The sequence below is a fragment of the Hylobates moloch genome, unplaced genomic scaffold (assembly GCF_009828535.3).
Source record: "Hylobates moloch isolate HMO894 unplaced genomic scaffold, HMol_V3 SCAFFOLD_3, whole genome shotgun sequence".
NCBI lineage: Eukaryota > Metazoa > Chordata > Mammalia > Primates > Hylobatidae > Hylobates > Hylobates moloch.
In genome coordinates, this window is record NW_026652278.1 from 30,444,292 (window position 1) to 30,465,629 (window position 21,338).

At 38.4% G+C, this 21,338-nt stretch overlaps 1 protein-coding gene and 1 pseudogene across 8 annotated transcripts in view; both read left to right on the forward strand.

Moving 5' to 3' along the window:
* Positions 1 to 21,338, forward strand: part of NT5C2 (5'-nucleotidase, cytosolic II) — a 99,503-nt gene that overhangs the window by 55,645 nt on the left and 22,520 nt on the right. The window lies entirely within an intron of this gene.
* On the forward strand, positions 9,108 to 9,958 carry LOC131383029 (small ribosomal subunit protein uS8-like; annotated as a pseudogene).

Consider the following 21,338-nt stretch of genomic DNA (forward strand, 5'->3'; position numbering starts at 1 on the left):
CTAATCAATAGTTATAACATCTTTCCAGAATTTAGTAAAATATTTTCAATCTCATGAAAATGCATTTAATTTAAGAAGTAGTGGGGATGAGGGATGAAGTTGAGCATATGTGCTTGCATGTGTATGTGAAACTGTGACACACAGAATCTTTCAGAAATTGTCTCTTAAAAAATTTTGTCTTTACACAAAAACCTTAAAATGTATAAAGACACTTCTCAGGAACTATTAATATAACAGTATTAATTTGTCCATCTCAAATTAGACATCGCAGTTTGATGTTCAATTTAGGCTACAAATGTAAATGAATAATACATGTTCAAAAATGAAATTATGGGAGTACTTGCTACATACATACGGCCATGATTTTTTTACCAGACAAGTAATACATTAAAAATATACACAGTTCCTGATTTGAATTTTTCTCTTCCCTCCATACTCTTTGTCATTTATTTGTTTTTCTATTGCCTTAAGCTTATTTTTGCAGCATTTAATGTTTTTCTGATTGGTCACAGACACTTTTAGGAGCACTTGTCAGAAAGCAGGGGAAAGCAGTATACTTTCCCAATGTAGATCTTGCTGTTCAAATGGGAAGAAAATCCTATAGTCTCTTCTTTCAAGAATTCTAGCTCTCTAGGGAAAGGAATGGTAAGTTAATTTGGCAGCTGAAAGAGATTATCTAAAGCAGAAATAGAAGTTAATGGTGTCAAAAAGTGACAAACATTTTTCCGTTGGTTATTAAGACAATCTCATTACATTGAAATAGTTCAATTTAGTAAGTATTTATTGAGAATCTGTAATATGCCTGGCACATTTTGTTACTGAAAACTGAGATGATTATATATTCCCACAGAATAATGAAAAAAATAAACTATCTTGTATATTGAAAAGGTCACTTAATCGGCCTGGCACGGTGGCTCATGCCTGTAATCCCAGCACTTTGGGAGACTGAGGCGGGTGGATTACTTGACAGGAGTTCGAGACCAGCCTGCCCAGCATGGTGAAACCCTATCTCTACCAAAAAATACAAAAATTAGCTGGGTATGGTGGTACGTGCCTGTAGTCTCAGCTGGTCAGGAGGCTGAGGTGGGAGAATTGCTTGAACTGGGGAGGCAGAGGTTGCAGTGAGCTGAGATGGTGCCACTGCACTCCAGCCTGGGCAACAGAGCGAGACCGTGTCTCAAAAAAAAAAAAAAAAAAATTAACTGAATCTGTCTCTAAACTTTAATGCACCTTATGATTTCTTCTTTTTGTTTTTTTTGTTTTTTGCAATGCCACTTCATATTTTAATGCTTTCTCCTAGTCTACACACAAACATACTTTGTGTATATTTAACACTAAGTGGTAACATTTATTAAGTACTTATTATATGCCAGGACCTGTTCCAAGTGCTTTACGTAGATTATCTCATTTAACACATGGATTCTGTCATTCACATCTGTTATTTAATATTTACAGAAACCCTGTGAAGCAGTTACTACTATCATCTCCATTTTACATATGACTCTGAGACATTAAGCACTTTGTCCAAGGACATTTAGTTATGATGTACCTGAACCAAGATTCAAACCTAAGCATGCATGTATGTATAGGCATATAATGTTAAAATGATCATTTTGGATAATGACAGTTTATCGAGATTTTCATATAAATAGAAACATGGTGCATTAGTCTGTTTTCCCACTGCTGATAGACATACCTGAGATTGGGCAATTTACAAAAGAAAGAGGTTTTTGTTTTTTTTGTGTGAGATAGAGTCTCGCCCTGTCTCCCAGGCTGGAGTGCATTGGTGCAGTCCCGGCTCACTGCAACCTCCGCCTCCTGGGTTCAAGCGATTCTCCTGCCTCAGCCTCCTGAGTAGCTGGGATTACAGGTGCCTGCCACTATGCCTGGCTAATTTTTGTATTTTTAGTAGAGACGGGGCGGGGGGTGGTGGGGGTTTCATTATGTTGGCCAGGCTGATCTCGAACTCCTGACCTCAGGTGATCCACCTGCCTCGGCCTCCCAAAGTGCTGGGATTACAAGCGTGAGCCACCAAGCCTGACCAGAAAGAGGTTTAATGGACTTATAGTTCCACCTGGCTGGGGAAGCCCCACCATCATGGCAGAAGGTGAAAGGCATGTCTCACATGGCAGCAGACAGGAGAAGAGAGATTGTGCAGGGAAATTCCCCTTTTTAAAACCATCAGATCTCATGAGACTTATTCACTATCACAGAAACAGCAAGGGAAAGGCCTACTCCCATGATTCAGTTACCTCCCACTAGGTCCCTCCCACACCATGTGGGAATTGAAGATGAGATTTGGGTGGGGACACAGCCAAACCATATCATTCTGCCCCTGGCCCTTCTAAATCTCTTGTCTTCACATTTCAAAACCAGTCATGCCTTCCCAACAGTCCCCCAAAGTCTTAACTCATTTCAGCATTAACTGAAAAGTTCATAGTCCAATATCTCATCTGAAACAAGGCAAGTCCCTTCTGCCTATGAACCTATAAAATCAAAAGCAATTTAATTACTTCCTATATACAATGGGGATACAGGCATTGAGTAAATACAGCCATTTCAAATGGGAGAAATTGGCCAAAACAAAGGGGCTACAGGCCCCATGCAAGTTTGAAATCCAGTGGGGCAGTCAAATCTTAAAGCTCCAAAATGATATATTTTGACCCCGTGTCTCACATCCATGTCTCGCCGATGCAAGAGGTGGATTCCCATGGTTTTGGGCAGCTCCACTTCTGTGGCTTTGCGGGGTACAGCTTCCCTCCCAGCTGCTTTCACGGGCTGGTGTTGGGTGTCTGTGGCTTTTCCAGGTGCACGGTGCAAGCTGTCAGTGGATCTATTATTCTGGGGTCTGGAGGACGGTGATCCTCTTCTCACAGCTCCACTAGGCAGTGCCCTAGTCGGGACTCTGTGTGGGGGCTCTGACCCCACATTTCTCTTCTGCACTGCCCTAGCAGAGGTTTTCCTTGAGAGCCCCATCCTGGCAGCAAACTTCTGCCTGGATATCCAGGCATTTCCATACATCCTCTGAAATATAGCTGGAGGTTCCTAAACCCCAATTTTTGACTTCTATGCACTTGCAGGCTCAATACCACATGGAAGGTGCCAAGGCTTGAGGCTTGCACCCTCTGAAGCCACGGCCCGAGCTCTACATTGGCCCCTTTCAGCCATGGCAAGAGTGGCTGGGACTCAGGGCACCAAGTCACTAGGCTGCACACAGCATGGGGAGTCTGAGCCTGGTCCATGAAACCACTTTTTCCTCTGAGGCCTCCTGGCCTATGATGGAAGGGGCTACCATGAAGACTTCTGACATGCCCTGGAGACATTTTCCCCATTGTCTCGGTGATTAACATTAGACTCTTTGTTACTTATGCAAATTTCTGTACAGGGCTTGAATTTCTTCTCAGAAATGAGTTTTCTTTTCTATTGCATTGTGAGGCTGCAAATTTCCAGAACTTTTATGCTCTACTTCCCTTATAAAACTGAAGGACTTTAACAGCACCCAAGTCACCTCTTGAATGCTTTGCTGCTTAGAAATTTCTTCCATCAGATACCCTAAATCATCTCTCTCTTTGTAGAACCCTAAATCAAAGTTCCACAAATCTCTAGGGCAAGGGCAAAACGCCACCAGTCTCTTTGCTAAAATGTATAAAGAATCACCTTTGCTCCAGCTCCCAACAAGTTCCTCATTTCTATCTGAGACCACCTCAGCCTGGAATTTGTTGCCCATGTCACTATCAACATTTTTGTCAAAGCCATTCAACAAGTCTCTAGGAAGTTCTAAACTTTCCCACATTTTTCTATCTTCTTCTGAGCCCTCCAAACTTTTCTAACATTTGTCTGTTACCCAGTTCCAAAGTTGCTTCCACATTTTTGGATATCTTTTCAGCAATGCTCCACTCTACTGGTACCAATTTACTGTATTAGTTTGTTTTCATGATGCTAATAAAGACATACCTGAGACTGGGCAGTTTACAAAAGAAAGAGGTTTAGGCCAGGTGTGGTGGCTCACACCTGTAATCCCAGCACTCTGAGAGGCTGAAGTGGGTGGATCACCTGAGGTCAGGATTTCGAGACCTGCCTGGTCAACATGGTGAAACCCTGTCTCTATTAAAAATACAAAATTAGCTGGGTGCGGTGGTGCGTGCCTGTAATCCCAGCTACTTGGGAGGCAGGAGAATCACTTGAACCTGGGAGGTGGAGGTTGCAGTGAGCTGACATCATGCCATTGCACTCTGGCCTGGGCAAAAAGAGCAAAACTCCTTTTCAAAAAAAAGAAGTTTAATGGACTTAACAGTTCCACGTGGCTGGAGTGGCCCCACAACCATGGTGGAAGGTGAAAGGCGAAAGGCATGTCTCATATGGCAGCAGACAAGAGAAGAGAGCTTGTGCAGGGAAATTCCCCTTTTTAAAACCATCAGATCTTGTGAGAGTTATTCACTATCACAAGAACAGCAGAGGAAAGACACGCCCCTGTGATTCAACTACTTCCCACTGGGTCCCTCCCATAACACGTGGAAATTCAAGATGACATTTGGGCAGGGACATAACCAGGGCATATCATATAGTATGTACTCCTTTTTGTCTGCCTTATTTTGCTCAGCATGTTTTCATGATTCATTTGCATTGTTGTGTCTACCACTAAGTAGTTCATTCTTTTTTTAACTCTTGACATAATTTTTTTTTTTTATTTTAAAATTACGTTAGACCACGGCCAGGCACGGCGGCTCACGCCTATAATCCCAGCACTTTGGGAGGCCGAGGCAGGCAGATCACAAGGTCAGGAGATCGAGACCATCCTGGCTAACACAGTGAAACCCCGTCTCTACTAAAAAAATACAAAAAATTAGCCAGGCATGGTGGCAGGCACCTGTACCGAGTCCCAGCTACTCAGGAGGCTGAGGCAGGAGAATGGCATGAACCTGGGATGCAGAGCTTACAGTGAGCTGAGGTCGTGCCACTGCACTCCAGCTTGGGTGACAGAGTGAGACTCCGTCTCAAAAAAAAAAAAAAAAAAAAAAAAAAAAAAAAAATTAGACCTACAGAAGAGCTACAAAAATAAATTTAGAGAGTTCTCCTTTCCTCTCTCCTATGGTAACATCTTGCTTGACCATAGTACAATTATAAAAACTGAGAAATTAACACTAGTACAGTATTATTAGTTGAACTACGGACTTTGTTTTTTTATCAGTTTTTCCACTAATGTCATCTTTTTATTCTAGGATCCAGTCCCGAATCGCATATCGCATTTAGTTGTCTTATCTTGTTAGTCTCTTCTAATCTGTCATTGTTCCTAAGTCTTCTCTTTCATTGCTTTGACACTTTTTTTTTTTTTTTTTTTTTGAGATGAAGTTTTGCTCTTGTTGCCCAGGCTGGAGTGCAATAGCGCAGTCTTGGCTCACTGCAACCTCTGGAGGCCTCCCAGGTTCAAGCAATTCTCCTGCCTCGGCCTCCCAAGTAGCTGGGGTTACAGGCATGTATCACCACACCCAGCTAATTTCTTGTATTTAGTAAAGATAGGGTTTCACCATGTTAGTCAGGCTGGTCTCGAACTCCTGACTTCAGATGATCCACCTGCCTCAGCCTCCCAAAGTGCTGGGATTACAGGCGTGAGCCATCATACCCGGCCAACACTTTTTTAAAAAATAATTTTTTTTCTCTCTTTTGAGACAGTGTCTCACTCTGTTGCCCAGGCTGGAGTGCAGTGGTGCAATCATGGTTCACTGCAGCCTTAACCTCCCAGGCTTAGGTGATCCTCCCATTTCAGCCTCCCAAGTAGCTGGAGATACAGGTACAAGCCACCATGCCCAGATAACTTTATTGTTTAGTAGTGACAGGGTTTCACCATGTCACTCAGACTGGTCTGGAACTTCTGGGCTCAAGCGATCCACCTACCTTGGCCTCCCAAAGTGCTGAGACTACAGGTGTGAGCCACTCCACCTGGCCTTGCTTTGAGACTTTTAAAGAGTACTGGCTAGGTATTTTGTAGAATGTTCCACAATGTGGGTTTGTCTGCTTTGTGGTTCATAGAAAGCACCTTCTAGCTGTGTCCTTACATGGTAGAAGTAGTAAGGGGTCTCTCTTAGGCTTCTTTTATAAGGGCACTAATCCCATTCACAAGTGCTCCGCCTTTATAAAAGAGGGCACCAATCACTTCCCAGAAGTCTCACTTCCTGACACCATCACATTGATGATTAGATTTCAGCATATGAACTTTAAAGGACACAAATATTGAGACCATAGAATGAACTATAAAACTATCTGTCTAGCATAATCTATGAATTGGCTATTCTGGCAAACAGTATTTTGAGTGATATATAATTACCTTACAGCATAGATAGATTACTAGTTTTCAGAGTTAAAATGTAGTGAAATTCTTAGAATACAGTGATCCTAGGATTGGTGCTTCTGAAGTGTCTGCATAGGACATCACATGTTGGACATAACATCTCAAAGTCATGTTTTGGAATGGTGTGTTCATTGAGAGGTGGTTATTGGCTCATGATCCTTATCACACTGTAAATTTGCCTAAATTTATTCTGAGGAAACAGCTACATAGGGTTTCCTCAAAGTTCTTTTTTCTTGTTTTCAAATGTGGGAAATACATATGACTTCTTTTTGGAGAGGATGGGGGTTGGGATTTAATCTTGGCAAATTGAGATATTTTCATAAGGAAACTGTTTTTGGTCTTCCTGAAGATGGCCACAGAAGACCTTTGGGGAGAGGGATTTTATTTTGATTTTTCAGCTTTCTAATGGTTCCTATTAATAGATAAGAAAATTTACTTTGAATAATGATGTTTTGAGAATCCTGTTTTTTATGTTAAATGCTGGAGTTGATAGAATTAGTGGTAAATAATTATTTAAAACTTTGATGTCACTAATGAATGAGGAAAAGGGTAACAAGCAAAAATATATATGTGGACTGTAGGAATGTTAAGCTGAGTATATAATAATTCTAAACTTGTAAACTTGTAATTTTTCAAAAGTTAACGATATAGACTTTGCTAAAGGTGTTACTGGGGGCTATGGGAGAGTTGATTGTTGGGAGTTTGTTGAGAGTAGTTTGTTAAAAGAGAAATTGATGGCCTTTCTTGTATTAAAATGTTTCTTATTTTGCTTACAGTTTGGTAATCATTTGGTAATCATTTATTTCCCCAATGAAGTGTGTCACATAGTGTTCAGTAACATAATCCATTCTGATGGGAGCTTCATTATCTTCATCTCATCTAAATGCCAGCCTAATACCGCAAATATTTTTCAAAGATTCCTTTATCACCAGTTATCCCCATAATTGAAGCCAGCTGTGTACTGGTTTATTTGCAAGATTTCTATGTAAGACTAACATTTGTATATAGAACAGAAACAAAATATGCAAAAATCTTGTTTATTGACAAAAGTAATTTTGCCTGGTTGTCTTGAACCTAAATCAGTATTAATCCTGAATCTACTACCCATAGAATGCTAGTATTTGTATTTAGCTCCTTATGTGTGTATTATTATAGATTAGCACTTTATTTCTCTAATGAGATTATGTAAATTACACTTTAACTACAGTTGACCCTTGAATAATACAGCAGTTAAAGGCACTGACTCCCATGCAATTGAAAACCCTTAACTCTCCCCACCAGCCGAGGCAGGTGGATTGCTTGAAGCCAGGAGTTTGAGACCAGCCTGGGGAACCTAATGAGACCCTGTCTCTACAAAAACTTCTCAGAAATTAGCCAGACATGATGGTATGTGTAGTTCCAGCTACTCGGAAGACTGAGGTGGGAGGATCACTTGAGCCCAGGAGTTTGAGGTTTCAGTGAGCTGTGGTCATGCCACTACACTCCCTCCTGGGTGATACATCAAGACCTTGTCTCCAAAAAAATAAAAATAAAAAATCTGCATATAAGTGGACCTGCCCAGTTCAAACCCGCATTATTCAAGACAGCTGTAGTTTGTCTATCGAGTACAGATGAGTTTATATATGAAAGTCATGTTTAGAATCTAGATAGTACTGAACCATATGTATTAGCTTTACCACTGGCCAAGAGTGGACTATGATTTTTGGTTGTTTGTTTTTTAGTTTTTTAGACAGAGTCTCGCTCTGTCGCCCAGGCTGCAGTGCAGTGGCATGATCTCGGCTCACTGCAACCTCCGCCTTCCAGGTTCAAGCGATTCTTCTGCCTCAACCTCCTGAGTAGCTGAGACTACAGGCATGCACCACCACGCCCTGTTAATTTTTGTATTTTTTGTAGAGATAGGGTTTCACCATATTGACCAGGCTGGTCTCGAACTCCTGACCTTGTGATCTGCCCACCTTGGCCTCCCAAAGTGCTGGGATTACAGACGTGAGCCACTGCATCTGGCCAACTATGTTTTATATAAAGAGTACTTGCCAAGCCTATTTACAATTCCTGTTTCACCCCAGATTACTTTAGCGGCATTCCTTGCACATGATATGTATCAGGATTTGGCCCTTTGCATTTTGACTTCCTCTACAGATATGTGTTTTTCTTTTCCCTTTTTTCGAGGCCTCTTTCTCCCTTAATTAGACCTGTCAGATGCTCTAGTTTCCTGTTTTATTAAGTTGCCCTCGTATATACTTTCTACACCCCAGATTTTTCATTTGTGGTCCTTATCTGAGCACACAGTCTTTTTAGCCTTTTTATGGTTAAGTGACCCACACAGATGAGTCAGGCTAACCCCAGGACAAAACAAGCTTAAAAAGATCTTGAAAGCCAATCTAAGATTAGGTCTTTGGACTTGGGAGAGAGCAAGAAAGTTGTTTTTAATCAAACTATGCCCTCTCCACAAAATGAAGGGACTGATCTATACTATTTCTGAATTTTCTTTGGTTTTATTTGCATAGACAACTGCTAACAGTGTTATATTGCTGAATTTGTTGTTACCAACAGCGGACAATAGAGTGAAAATAGAAAACAGAATTGGTATTTTTCAGGCTGTTCAGTGCTGCTTTTTTTTCAAATGGCAAATAGGCATAAACAGACTAGGATTTCCATTAGTATTGTTACTTAGTTTTATAATATTAAATCCAGAAATCTAGTTCTGAGGCTTCAAATGAGAAATTCTTTTCCGAGTAAATGAGTGACATAAAGTCCTTAACATTACCTCCTTATGGTTACAGATCAGCATCTGACAAACTGCTAATCTGCAAAATGTGGTTTCTTCAAGAAGGAAAATGCTAGCCAGCAGCTGTTAAGTGAGAGTAATCTGAGTGTAAGAAGTGATTTTTTTTTTTCTTTCTGTCATCTTTCCATGCCACCACAATGGTGCACGTGAACGACTTGGCTGATGCCCTCAAGAGCGTCAACAATGTCGAAAAGAGAGGCAAACGCCAGGTTCTTAGTAGGCTGTGCTCCAAAGTCATTGTCTTTTTTTTTTTTTTTAACTGTGATGATGAAGCATGGTTACATTGGCAAATTTGAAATCATTGATGATCACAGAGCTGGGAAAATTGTTGTGAACCTCACAGGCAGGCTAAACAGGTGTGGAGGGATGAGCCCCAGATTTGATGTGCAACTCAAAGATCTAGAAAAATGGTAGAATAATCTTCCATCCCGCCAGTTTGCTTTCATTGTATTAATGATCTCAGCTGACATCATAGACCATGAAGAAGCAAGACGAAAACGCACAGGAGGGAAAATCCTAGGATTCCTTTTCTAGATATTTACAAATAAAATGCCTCATGGAAAACAAAAAGTTATTGTTTTAAAAACGGGAGAATAATCCTTTTTCTGTTAAATTATATTAAATATATTAATTATGTTAAATATAATTACATTAAATTTAATTATTATTAAATTATATATTATATATTAAATATAAGTCCCATACATTCCAACTTTAGACCTAGTCTTATTTTTATCCTTACTCTAGAGTTTATGTGGTTGGAGGAAAAAAACCTCATGGTGTGGTAGACCTGGGTTGGATCCCAGCTCTGCCTTGTACTAGCTCTTGACCACCAGCATTGTTACTTAACTTATGTCTCAGTTTCTTCATTTAATTTTTTAAAAGGTTGGGGGGGGGGCGGTGTGGTAGGGATAAACTTTTGATGTAAGGTTTAATTGCAATAGTGTACATAAAATGACTAGTGCAGGACTAGTGCACTCTTTATCTGACTGGTGATACCAAGGTATTAATATACTGAAACTTGAGCTGAAAGGGAAAAAAAATCTGAGGAATAAGGAGAAAAATACCAGTATTGACCTTATTTACACTTCTATATATTATGGAAAAACCTGGCATGCTTGGTAGACGGCAGTGGAAAGTTCAGTGCTCTTTTCTGTGCGTTTAAGTATTGCAGATGATCATGAACTTAATAGAAAGTTAAAGCTCTTTTTTGAGCGGCTGAATGACAGGGTATTTTGGCAACAGCATGTTTCCATGAGCATGTTTACCAGTGTGCTGAAGGAAATAGATTTTGGACACAGGTCCTTCTTTAAATTAAAAAAATAAAATTTCTTTATGACAGAGGCGTCATTATGCTTCTAATAGGTGCAAGGAGAGTTACTTGCCTTTTTGAAACAATAAGAAAGGTAGAAAGAAATAGTTAATGTTTGCAGTTGCACGAAAGACTAAACGTGGTAAATTTCATGAAGTTAACATAAAAATTATACATGTAGAATTATTAAATTTCCAGAAGTCTTAACCCCTAGAGCAACATACTGGTAGAAAGTGGGGGGATGAGTTGTTAATATTTATTTAAGCCCTTCACAAATATAGAGTGACTCTTGGTTTAGGATTATGAAACTATAGTATTTCTAACTTGGCTCATTTGGGAAATCATAATGACTTTTTTTTGTCCTCCCAATTATGAAGGCTTGAGTTTCTTGGCTCTCTTGTGAATCCTGTGCTTGGAAATCCGGAAGAAGGTACATTCCAGTTTTTTTCCAGCTCCAGCACTTTAGATTCTGAGCCGTTTCAGTAAATCCAGTGATAAGCTCCTTATTTCTGTTATTTCAGAATCAGTGGATACCATGGCTAGTGTCCACTCCTTCGCATTTCTCTGAGAAATTTTCAGGAAGATAAGAATGAACATTTATTAAACATGTACTAGAAAATGTACTTTATGTACAATGTACCTTTTAATCCTCACCACAGCCTGCTGACGTAGGGATTACTAGCAACATTGTACAAAAATAAGGCCAGGCATGATTGCTCACAGGGGTAATCCCAGTGCTTTGGGAGGCTATGAGCCCTTGAGCCCAGGAGTTCGAGATCCATCTGTGCAACATAGTGAGACCTCATCTCTACAAAAAATAAAGATTAGCAGGGTGTGGTACAGCAAACCACCATAGCACATGTTTACCTGTGTAACAAACCTGTACATCCTGCACGTGTACCCTGGAACTTAGGGAAAAAAAAAAAAAAAAAAAGATTAGCAGTGTGTGGTAGTGCATGCCTGTAGTCCCAGCTACTTGGGAAGCAGAGGGAGGAGGATGGTGTTAGCCAAGGAGTTTGAGGTTTTGGTGAGTTGTGATTGCGCCTCTACCCTGGCTATAGAGCGAGACCCTGTCTCAAACAAAAGTCAAAAAATAAAAAAGGCTACTAAGTCAACAGATAAAATGACTTATATGTAGTGTAGGGGAAAGAAATATCTTTCCTTCCCATCTTAGGTTCCTGGCTGCGGCCCCTATAAGAAAAGACAGATTAGTGAGAGAAAAGCATACAGATTTATTTAATGTAAGTTTTATGGGACACAGGAGCCTTCATAAGGAAATGAAGACCTGGAGAAATGAGTAAACCTGTGTATTTTCTATGACAGGATTGATAAAGAAGTGGATAGTTGTAGAGAAGTATGGTTGGACAAAAGGGGGTATGATCTAATGGTGATAAACTGGGAGGAACTTAGTAAGCTGTGTTCATTCAGATTCTTTGCTGCGTCCCTGGGTCTTCAGAGGTAAGGATGTTCCTTTCCTCCTGGTATAAGGAGGACACCTCTCAAATGAGAGTAGTATGACCTGCTTTAGGGGAAGGTGAGAAAAATTCTTCCTAGATTTTATGACTTCCTTCAGGGAAGAAGTGGGGAGGTGAGAGTGACCTTCCTGCTTCTGCTGTTTTCTCAAATGCCAAGGTACCACATTTTGGGTTCAGATGTCCTAAGTCCTGTCAATAACTAGCAACTGATTTGTTAAAACTCATAGCTGGAATTTAAACTCAGGTCAGTTTCCATTTCTCATGCTGCTCCCAGCTTTCAGAACAGAAATTATCCAGTAACTCTAGATGAGATATCAGTAAGAGACAAAAACCCATAAACAAAAAAGATCATCCTTAATTTTTTCCCCCCAAATGAAAACCCTGCCTGGGGCAAAACTGCATCTTTCTTTTGCAGTTGAATTGTAATCTTCATCTTTAGAATACAGATAGAAACTATGTTAAAACACAGTTTTTCTTTTGCTTAATTTTTAGAAATAATCTTAAAGCTTCATTAACCTCAGGATTACTATATAAGTACTGTATTAGAAATGTTGTTAGAATTATTATTATTTTGAGACAGAGTCTTGCCCTGTCACCTAGGCGGGAGTGCAATGGGGTGATCTCGACTCATTACAACCCCCTCCTCCTGGATTCAAGCGATTCTGGCGCCTCAGTCTCCCAAGTAGCTGGGATTACGGGCGTCCGCCACCACGCCCGGCTAATTTTTGTATTTTTAGTAGAGATGGGGTTGGCCAGGCTGGTCTTGAACTACTGACCTCAGGTGATCGGCCCTCCCTCAGCCTCTCAAAGTGCTGGGATTACAGGCTTGAGCCATCCTGCCCGGCTGAGAATTCTAAAATTAAATAGTGCATTTTTTTCTCAATTAAAAAATCTTAGGGGGATTGGAAATATATTTTAGGTCCCTCTCTTTTGAATTTTTCTGCCATATCAGAAAATTTTGAATATTTCTAGGCCATATCATTAGCCTCTGGGGAGTTATCCCAAACCTAAGCACTTGGCATTAACAAACCTAAAGTGTGGGAGAGGTGATGAATAAAGCTGTTAAGAGTACCAGGGAAGAAATTAAGAGAAACTAGCTCATGGTGTCAGTAAATCAGAGCATTATCTTGCTACTAGCAGAGGCATCTCAGGACCTTTGATCCCTGTCCTCTCAAACATAGTAGATGCACTCTGATCTTGTTTTATTGTTATTGGAATGGACTCAACTCACTTGACATTTAAATGAACGTTTTTTGGATGGTGTGTTTACTTGGACTAGAGTCCAGGGCACTCATCATGTTTCTGTCAGCAATTGTATATCCTCACCAAACTTACTGGCATTGGAGGTGCTTAAATGAGTGAGAAAAACTATTTAAAGTAAGAAATATTATGCAGTATTGGTGTATTGTCACCACAGACATCTCAAGTCCAGCATTAAAAAAATTTATGGTAAAATATATAGAATATAAAATTACCATTTTAAACCATTTTCAAGTATACAATTCAATGGCATTAAGCACATTCACAAAGTTGCACAATGCTCACCACTATCCATTTCCAGAACTTTTTCATCATCCCAAACAGAAACTCCATACCCATTAAGCAATAACTCCCCATTCCCTCCACCCCCCAGTCGCTAGTAACCTCTAATCTATTTTCTGTCTCTATGAATTTGTCTGTTATAGATATTTCATAAAAGTGAAATTATACAATACTTGTTTTGTGTCTGGCTTATTTCTTTTAGCATAATATTTTTTAAATTTGTCCATGTTATAGCATATATTACTTTTTGAGACTTGAATAATATTCTATTGTAGGTATATACCACATTTTGTTTATCTGTTCATCTGTTGATGGACACTGGGATTGTCTCCACCTTTTGGCTATTATGAATAGGCTGCTGTGAACATTGGTATTTAAGCATCTGTTTGAGTTCCTGCTTCCTGCTTTCAATTTTTGGGTATATACCCAGGAATGGAATTGCTGGATCATAATGTAAATCTATGTTTAGCTTTTTAAAGAACTGCCAAACTATTTTCCACAGTGGCTATAACATCTTACATCCCCATCAGCAATACGTGAATGAGAGTTCCAGGTTCTTCACATCTTGGCAATACTTATTTTCAGGTTTTTTGTTGTTATTTGATAATACTCATCCTACTGGGTGTGAAGTTACAGTATCTTATTATGGTTTTGATTTAATGTTTCTCTAATGGCTGGTGATATTAAGCATCATTTCATGTGTTTAGTCCTTTATATAACTTCTTTGGAGAAATGTCAGTTTTTTAAAATTAGGTTTTTAAAATAACTGTGGAGTTACATATTCTGTGTATTAATCTTTATATATTCTGGATATTAATCCCTCATCAGATACATGATTTGCAAATATTGTCTCTCATTCTGTGGGTTTTCTTTTCCCTCTCGTGATCATGCCTTTTGAGGCACAAAAGTTTTTAATTTTGAAGTCCAGTTTATCTGTTTTTTTCTTTTGTTGCCAGTGCTTTTGCTGTCATAGCTGTGAAATCATTCCCAAATCCAATATAAGGAAGATTTTCTGCCATGTTTTCTTCTAAGAGTTTTATAGTTTTAACTCCTACATTTAGGTCTTTGATCCATTTTGAGTTTACTTCTTTTCTTTTCTTTTTTTTGAGACAAGGTCTCACACTGTCATCCAGGCTGGAGTGCAGTGGTGTGATCTCAGCTCACTGCAACCTCCGCCTCCCAGGCTCAAGTGATTCTCCCATTTCAGCCTCCCAAGTAGCTGGGACTATAGGCTCGTGCCATCATGCCTGGCTAATTTTTTTTATTTTTTGTAGAAATGGGGTTTCACCATGTTGCCCAGGCTTATTTTGGAGCAAATCCATTGATCGTTAGGTAAAAATACTCATCATTTGTAGTTTGTTTCTTTAACTGAACTAAGCTTTATTTAAACTAAGCTACTTTGGTGTCGTCCCTTATTTAAAAATTTTTCTCAGTGGTTACACTTTTATTTTCTTTGGCCCAATATATTACCTATCTCTTGCTCTGATTTTCTAAGAATATTAATACCTGATGATAATACCAGTACTATCTTACCAAAAAAACAATGCTGTTGGTAGAACAGGTTTTCTCATTAAGACTATAATATTGACAACATAGTATGGTTAAAATATTCCTGAGCTGGGCATCGTGTTTCATGACTGTAATTGCAGTGCTTTGGGAGGCCAAGGCGAGAGGATCACTTAAGGCCAGGAGTTCTAGACCAGCCTGGGCAATATGGTGAGACCCCATCTTAAAAAAAAAAAAAAAAAAAAAATTAGCCAGGTGTGGTGGTGGATGTTGGTAAGCCCCAGCTACTGGGGAGGCTGACTGAGGAGGAGGATTGCTTGAGCCCCGTAGTTTGAGGATACACTAAGCTATGATCATGCTGGGGCATTCCAGCCAGGATGGCAGAGCAAAAAAAAAAAAAAAAAAAAGAAAAAAGAAAAGAAAAAAAGAAAAGAAAAAAAAAAGAAAAGAAAAAAAAAAATCTGAAGCAGCCCTTAATTTGGAAGCCTCTTCTAACTAATTGCTGATAAAAGACTTCGAGTATTGCATGGACCTCTAAGTGGGGAGGAAATTTAAGCAGTAATTAAAGGAACAACTCAACTAGTTAATAAAATAATTCTGTATGTGTGATACATAATACTTGTGTACACTTCTATTTAAAATATTTTATTAAAGAACAATTTTAAAACTTTCTGATTTGATAAAATTTATTAAGTTGGGTGAGAATAAGTTAGGGAAGATGGATGAAACAAAAATCCAAAATAGCAAAAGTTGTTAAAGCTGTATGATGTGTTTAAAGCAGCTCATTACATATTTCCTCTACTTTTGTGTGTACGAGTAAAAATATCCTTAATAATATTAAATTTAAAAAGCATGTGGCAGAAACTAAAAAAATACCAATAAAGTGGTTTTTTAAAAAAGGCATTTAAATGTTAAGGTCCTTTAGTCTTTTCATTTCCATTTGAGATATTGTAGTCCTTGTTATTTTAGCTGCTATTACTTATTTTTCTTAAACTTCAGAATTTCTTACACTACCTTCCTCAGGAAATAAAGTACTATGTCTACAGTCAGGCAGTGCTTTTGAGGTGGTCCCTCCATGTTAGGAAATAATTTAAAAGAAATAATACTTCAGTGCATTATCTTACTTGTAGATGAAAGGCCTTTGTATTTGTTGAGATAAACACCCTCAATACTATTATTTTTAGACATGTATTACATATGAAATATATGGCATATTTTAGGTGTATATTATATTACTTTTCAGACAACTTTTTAATATATGAGTCTATACTTAGTTTCCAAGCTTTTATTCCCTTTATGTCAAGTCTGTATCCCAGTTAAAGTTTTCAGTAATATTAAATTAATCTCTCTGAATTGCAATAATACTTGGTTTGTTTCTAGATTAGGAAATTTAAAAGATTGCTTAATAAAACCCATTTCATCTCCATTACATGGTAAGTGATAGAATCAATTACTAGTGTTTATGATCTTTACTTTTTATTGCCAATTATAAAAGCATTCAAATGTAGGCCAGATTTTTTGCGTGAATAAATGTCATGTAATAATATTAGTGGCATCAGTGAAGTTATTAAGATGTATTTTTCGCTTCCAGCATCCAGGCTACTTTCTTTTTTTTTTTTTCTGGAGACGGAGTCTTGCTATGTCACCCAGGCTGGAGTGCATTGGCACAATCTCCACTCACTGCAACCTCCGCCTCCCGGGTTCAAGCAATTCTCCTGCCTCAGCCTCCTGAGTAGCTGGGACTACAGATGCACACTGCCATGCCCGGCTAATTTTTTTGTATTTTAGTAGAGACGGGGTTTCACTGTGTTGCCCAGGCTGGTCTTGAACTCCTGAGCTCAGGTAGTCCACCTGCCTCGGCCTCCCAAAGTGCTGGGGTTATAGGCGTGAGCCACCGCGCCCGGCCAAAGGCTATTTTCAACATGACTAAACTTGTTTTCAACATACTTCTAACATAATAGCTACCTTTGATTCATTATCTCCTTTCTGCTTACACATTCTCTGGATGTTTGTTTTATCATGCAGATAATGGCCAATGAGGAAAGGACAAATGATAATGGAATTAAGTTGTGTAGCAAAGATTTAGGTTAAACCTTATGAATAAGACACTAATACTGTAGTTGGTTACCTAAGCAGATCATGAGGATGTTGTGATTCTGTCACTGGGAACATTTGTTCTGTTTTGATAATCTAGTGAAGAAATCAGATTCAGACGATTATAGGGGTCCACATCAAGTGACCACATAGAGGTTCTTTTATTTTCTGTTTTTAGTCCACTTCCTCAGTTTTTTCCTTGGGATGAATAGACTGACAATATTACCCAGAATACTTTATGTTATTAAAGAATGAATTTATTTCCATCTAGATTTCCAATTCATTAAGTACCTAAATTCTGTTTATTTCCTTAAGACTCTTTGAAGAAGATAGTCAAACATTTCAATTAAATGGGATAGATAATGTATGTGGAAGTATATGGCCTAAAGTATAGGCTAGAGGTGCACACTGTTGGCCCATGGACCCAACTTAGACCACAGACCATAGTTTGGCTGGAAGAGTTTTCATTTGTTTAATTGGGTCAGTATTTTTATTTTTATTATTTATTTATTTTTGAGACAGAGTCTCGCTCTGTCACCCAGGTTGGAGTGCAGTGGCGTGATCTCAGCTCACTGCAACCTCCGCCTCCTTGGTACCAGTGATTCAGGCATGTGCCACCACGACAGGTGTGCGCCACCACACTCGGCTAATTTCTTTTGTTGTATTTTTTAGTAGAGACAGGGTTTTACCATATTGGCCAGGCTGGTCTCGAACTCCTTACCTCATGATCCACCCACCTTGGCCTCCCAAAGTGCTGGGATTACAGGCGTGAGCCACCATGCCAGCCTAATTGGGTCAGTATTATACAGTTGAGAGATTACAGGTAAAAGTCTAGGTTGGCTGTTATCACTCAATTGGGAACATTTGGCTTCCATTCCCTCAGGGAAGTCAGCTACACTTGAGTAGCCACTTCCTCCTCTAGACAAGATGTGCACCGTCATGTATCCCACTTCACACATTAATTCACTTGCCTAGTCTTGACATAGATGTTTGTAATGTATTAGTTGAATCTGAATTTCAGAGAGTTGTCAGGTAAACTTTATAGTACCTTGCGAAGTTGGTTATAAAAATGAGTTATCTGTATAAGCCTGAATAAATCATACATAAATCATGCATAGGTTTTAAGAAGACTTCCTGGGCTGGATTGATTGGTCCTCTTTTTGTCCCTCTATACTTTCTTAGTCATTTGATTAGTCTTATTGATCTCCTAAAACTTACTATAAATATCTAAATGTATATCCCCTCTAATATGCCATGAGCTATGAGCTCCTTCAAGGCCCAGGATCATACATTATTTTGTTTCTTGTTCTCAGCTTCTAGTACCTGGTACACTGTAGGTATCCAAATGTTTGCTAAATTCTTCTAACTTTAGTACAGGCATTTGAGTGCTGTGATCCGTTTTTATTTTTGAAAAAAAAAAAAACAAAAAAAAAAAACTAGCTATTTCTGTTTTTGTATTACAAGCAGCTCCTTTGGTTGAAGATGATTTTTAAAAGTTATCTCAATAATTTTCAATTTTTCTGTCTTAAATTGAAAACAGTACTGAAAATACAAGATATTTGTAGTATTCAGATTCTCAGATGAAATATTTTTGAAGTAGGTATTTTTTTCATTTTATTTAAAAATATTCTAATATTCTTAGTATTTTTTAAACAAATAACTCTTAATTACCATTTAATTTTGCATTTGCTTGCAATAAACTGAAATTGGCAGTCGCTCAAACTCCACTTACTTATTTACACATCTAGTCATTTGGGAATGTGTTTTACTTTGTATTACTAAAAGTATTGCTATGATATCTAGCTGTTTTAAGTAAATTAAAATTGAGGCCATTTTAGGAAATTTGCTTTGAAAATTTAGAAAGATATGAAAATATCTTTTTTAGGTCATTTGTGATCTCTTAGGTTAGAGATAGGATTTTTGCCTGTGTCTATTTAATGTGTTAGGATTTTCATATAGTTTTGGAAAATGGAAAAAAGTCCTTGGGCATTTGTTTATATGATAATTGGAAAGATCTCACTTAAAATTTTCTCAGAGAAAAATGTGCGTTATCACCTTTTCTAGTTAGAGGCCTAGAGAACCAACATCATGTAGCCTGCAACTAAATAGATGAGCATGCTGATGTTGATCATAACATAAAAGCAAATGACTATTCTTGGGTGGTTGGGTTGCATTTTTGGTTTTCATTGTGACTGTTAGTAGTGTTGTAATGCTTTTAGGACTTTTAGACATTGCATCTGGTCATTTCTGCTCTTCGGTTGAGTACCCCAAAAATCCAAGAATTGGAGGAGTCCAGTGACATGTTTTCAAAAACCTAAATGTCTCTAGGGAAAATGACTCCCTATAAAGTTAAACATAATGCATATCTTTAAAGTGTCAGTATATTTAATGGATTATGTATCTTCAACTCAGTTATTTTACTAGACTAGGTAGTTTCTTTTAACTTTATAGAGTATATATTGGCTTACTAAGGGCAGATTTCCACTGACAATCAAAATGTAAAAATTTCCTTCCATTCCAAATTTAGATAATCTGGTTAGATTTGTAGCAGTGTGCAGTTGATTCTAGTCATCTTGATAATGATGACTAGAATCTTGATAATGACTAACCTAGTAGTCAGGTATAGGTAGACTCAGCTAAAATGGGTACTTGGAAGCAAGATGAGGCCGCTGTGGTTTGTTTTTGTATCCTTTATTCAGTCTGTTTCACTACCCATAGTTTAATTTTAAACACCATTTGCCAGCTGCATTCAGTTTCTATCGTGTTAGCCTGAAATGTGCTAGAGAAAATAAACTAAGACCAATAGACTTATTTTTCTGTTTGTCTTTCGACTTAACATTTTAGGATCAGACTTGGCTTGTATTCCAGACTCAGGGTGCCAGAAAAGTAAATAATACACAATAATACTTAGGCTTATCTTCAATACCCTTGTTTTGTTATGGCCAATTAGGCTAATTTTAGTGATGGTCAGAGGCTTCTAAATTGGAGGGCAGTAGTAACTCCTGTAAATACCAATTTCCAAATGGTATCTCTCTGTTCCAGCCCATCACAACAGTTTTAAAACCAGCTTTTGTTTTTGTTTTTGTTTTGTTTTGTTGCTTTGTTTTGTTTTTTAACAGGAGAGCCAGTGTAACTCCTTCAAGACTGGAGTGACACACACTGCATCTGCATCTGCCTCATGTGAGTTCTCATTTTGGCAGCAGCACTCTGCTAGGCTGGAACCTCTGTAGAGGTTTGCCCTTTATTTTTCTAAATCTATAAATTACTACATAGTGTGTCTTGGTGGCAATGGTTAAAAGTGCATGAGAATTCCAAACTTCCTGCAGAAAGTTTTCTGCTCATTCCAAAGGGACTTTGTCCTTTAATATATATTATATCTTGTATAAACAGCATCTACTCAAAACAGAGCCCACAACTTTCATCCTGAAAACATAGTTATTTTTTGAAGAACTGTTTTTTCCTTGCAGATTATGGAGTAAAGAATATCTTTAAATGCTCTCAGTAACTTCAACTTTCAAAGTGTTGGTTGTTTTCTTTATAGTCTAATTATGTAACCTGAGAACACTGTGTGCTGTCCTAGTGGCTGAAGCAGTCCTCCTTTTGGGACTCTAGCCCTTAAAATAGCTTCTTCCTTTGTCTTCCGATATTGAGTAACTAGGGGTAGGCCAGAGTACCTTCTGAGAGAAGAAATAAGCAGATATTGTGTGAAGTTATGTTTACTCTGAAGCTATTGCCTGGGTTTTGGAACCACAGAAAGTCAATTATGAGAGTTGAGCTTGAAGCTGTGCATCATTTACTTGTCACAGTTGTGGGAGAGAAATTGAAATTAGAGCCTTTGCAGCTGTGGAGAGGCATAAAGCTCTAAGTCTGAGGAGATATATGTGGTTTCCCATAAATATCTGAGGCCGGCTTTGTAGGGCCTGGTTGATTAAAAAAGGAATTTTATTTTTTATATTTTATTTTTATTTTTATTTTTAAAGGAATGGCGGTACTTAGCTTCAGGAATTTTTGCCACCAGGTCACAATAAATATGTTTATCACTGAGGGACACTTAGAATAAAACATCTAAATTCATGCTCTGTGCGGCTGCAATTCTGCTTCTCCAACCTTGGTTGTACTATATAGCAGATAATTTAATGACCAGGGAGTTTGTGTTGCTGAAATGACTCTGGGAAGCTTATGAGAAAATGTCAATAGCTTGTAGGTCTTACTGATGAAATAGTGTTGTCAGGGTAGAACTTGGACTCTTTTTACTAAATCCATTCCCACTGTGAG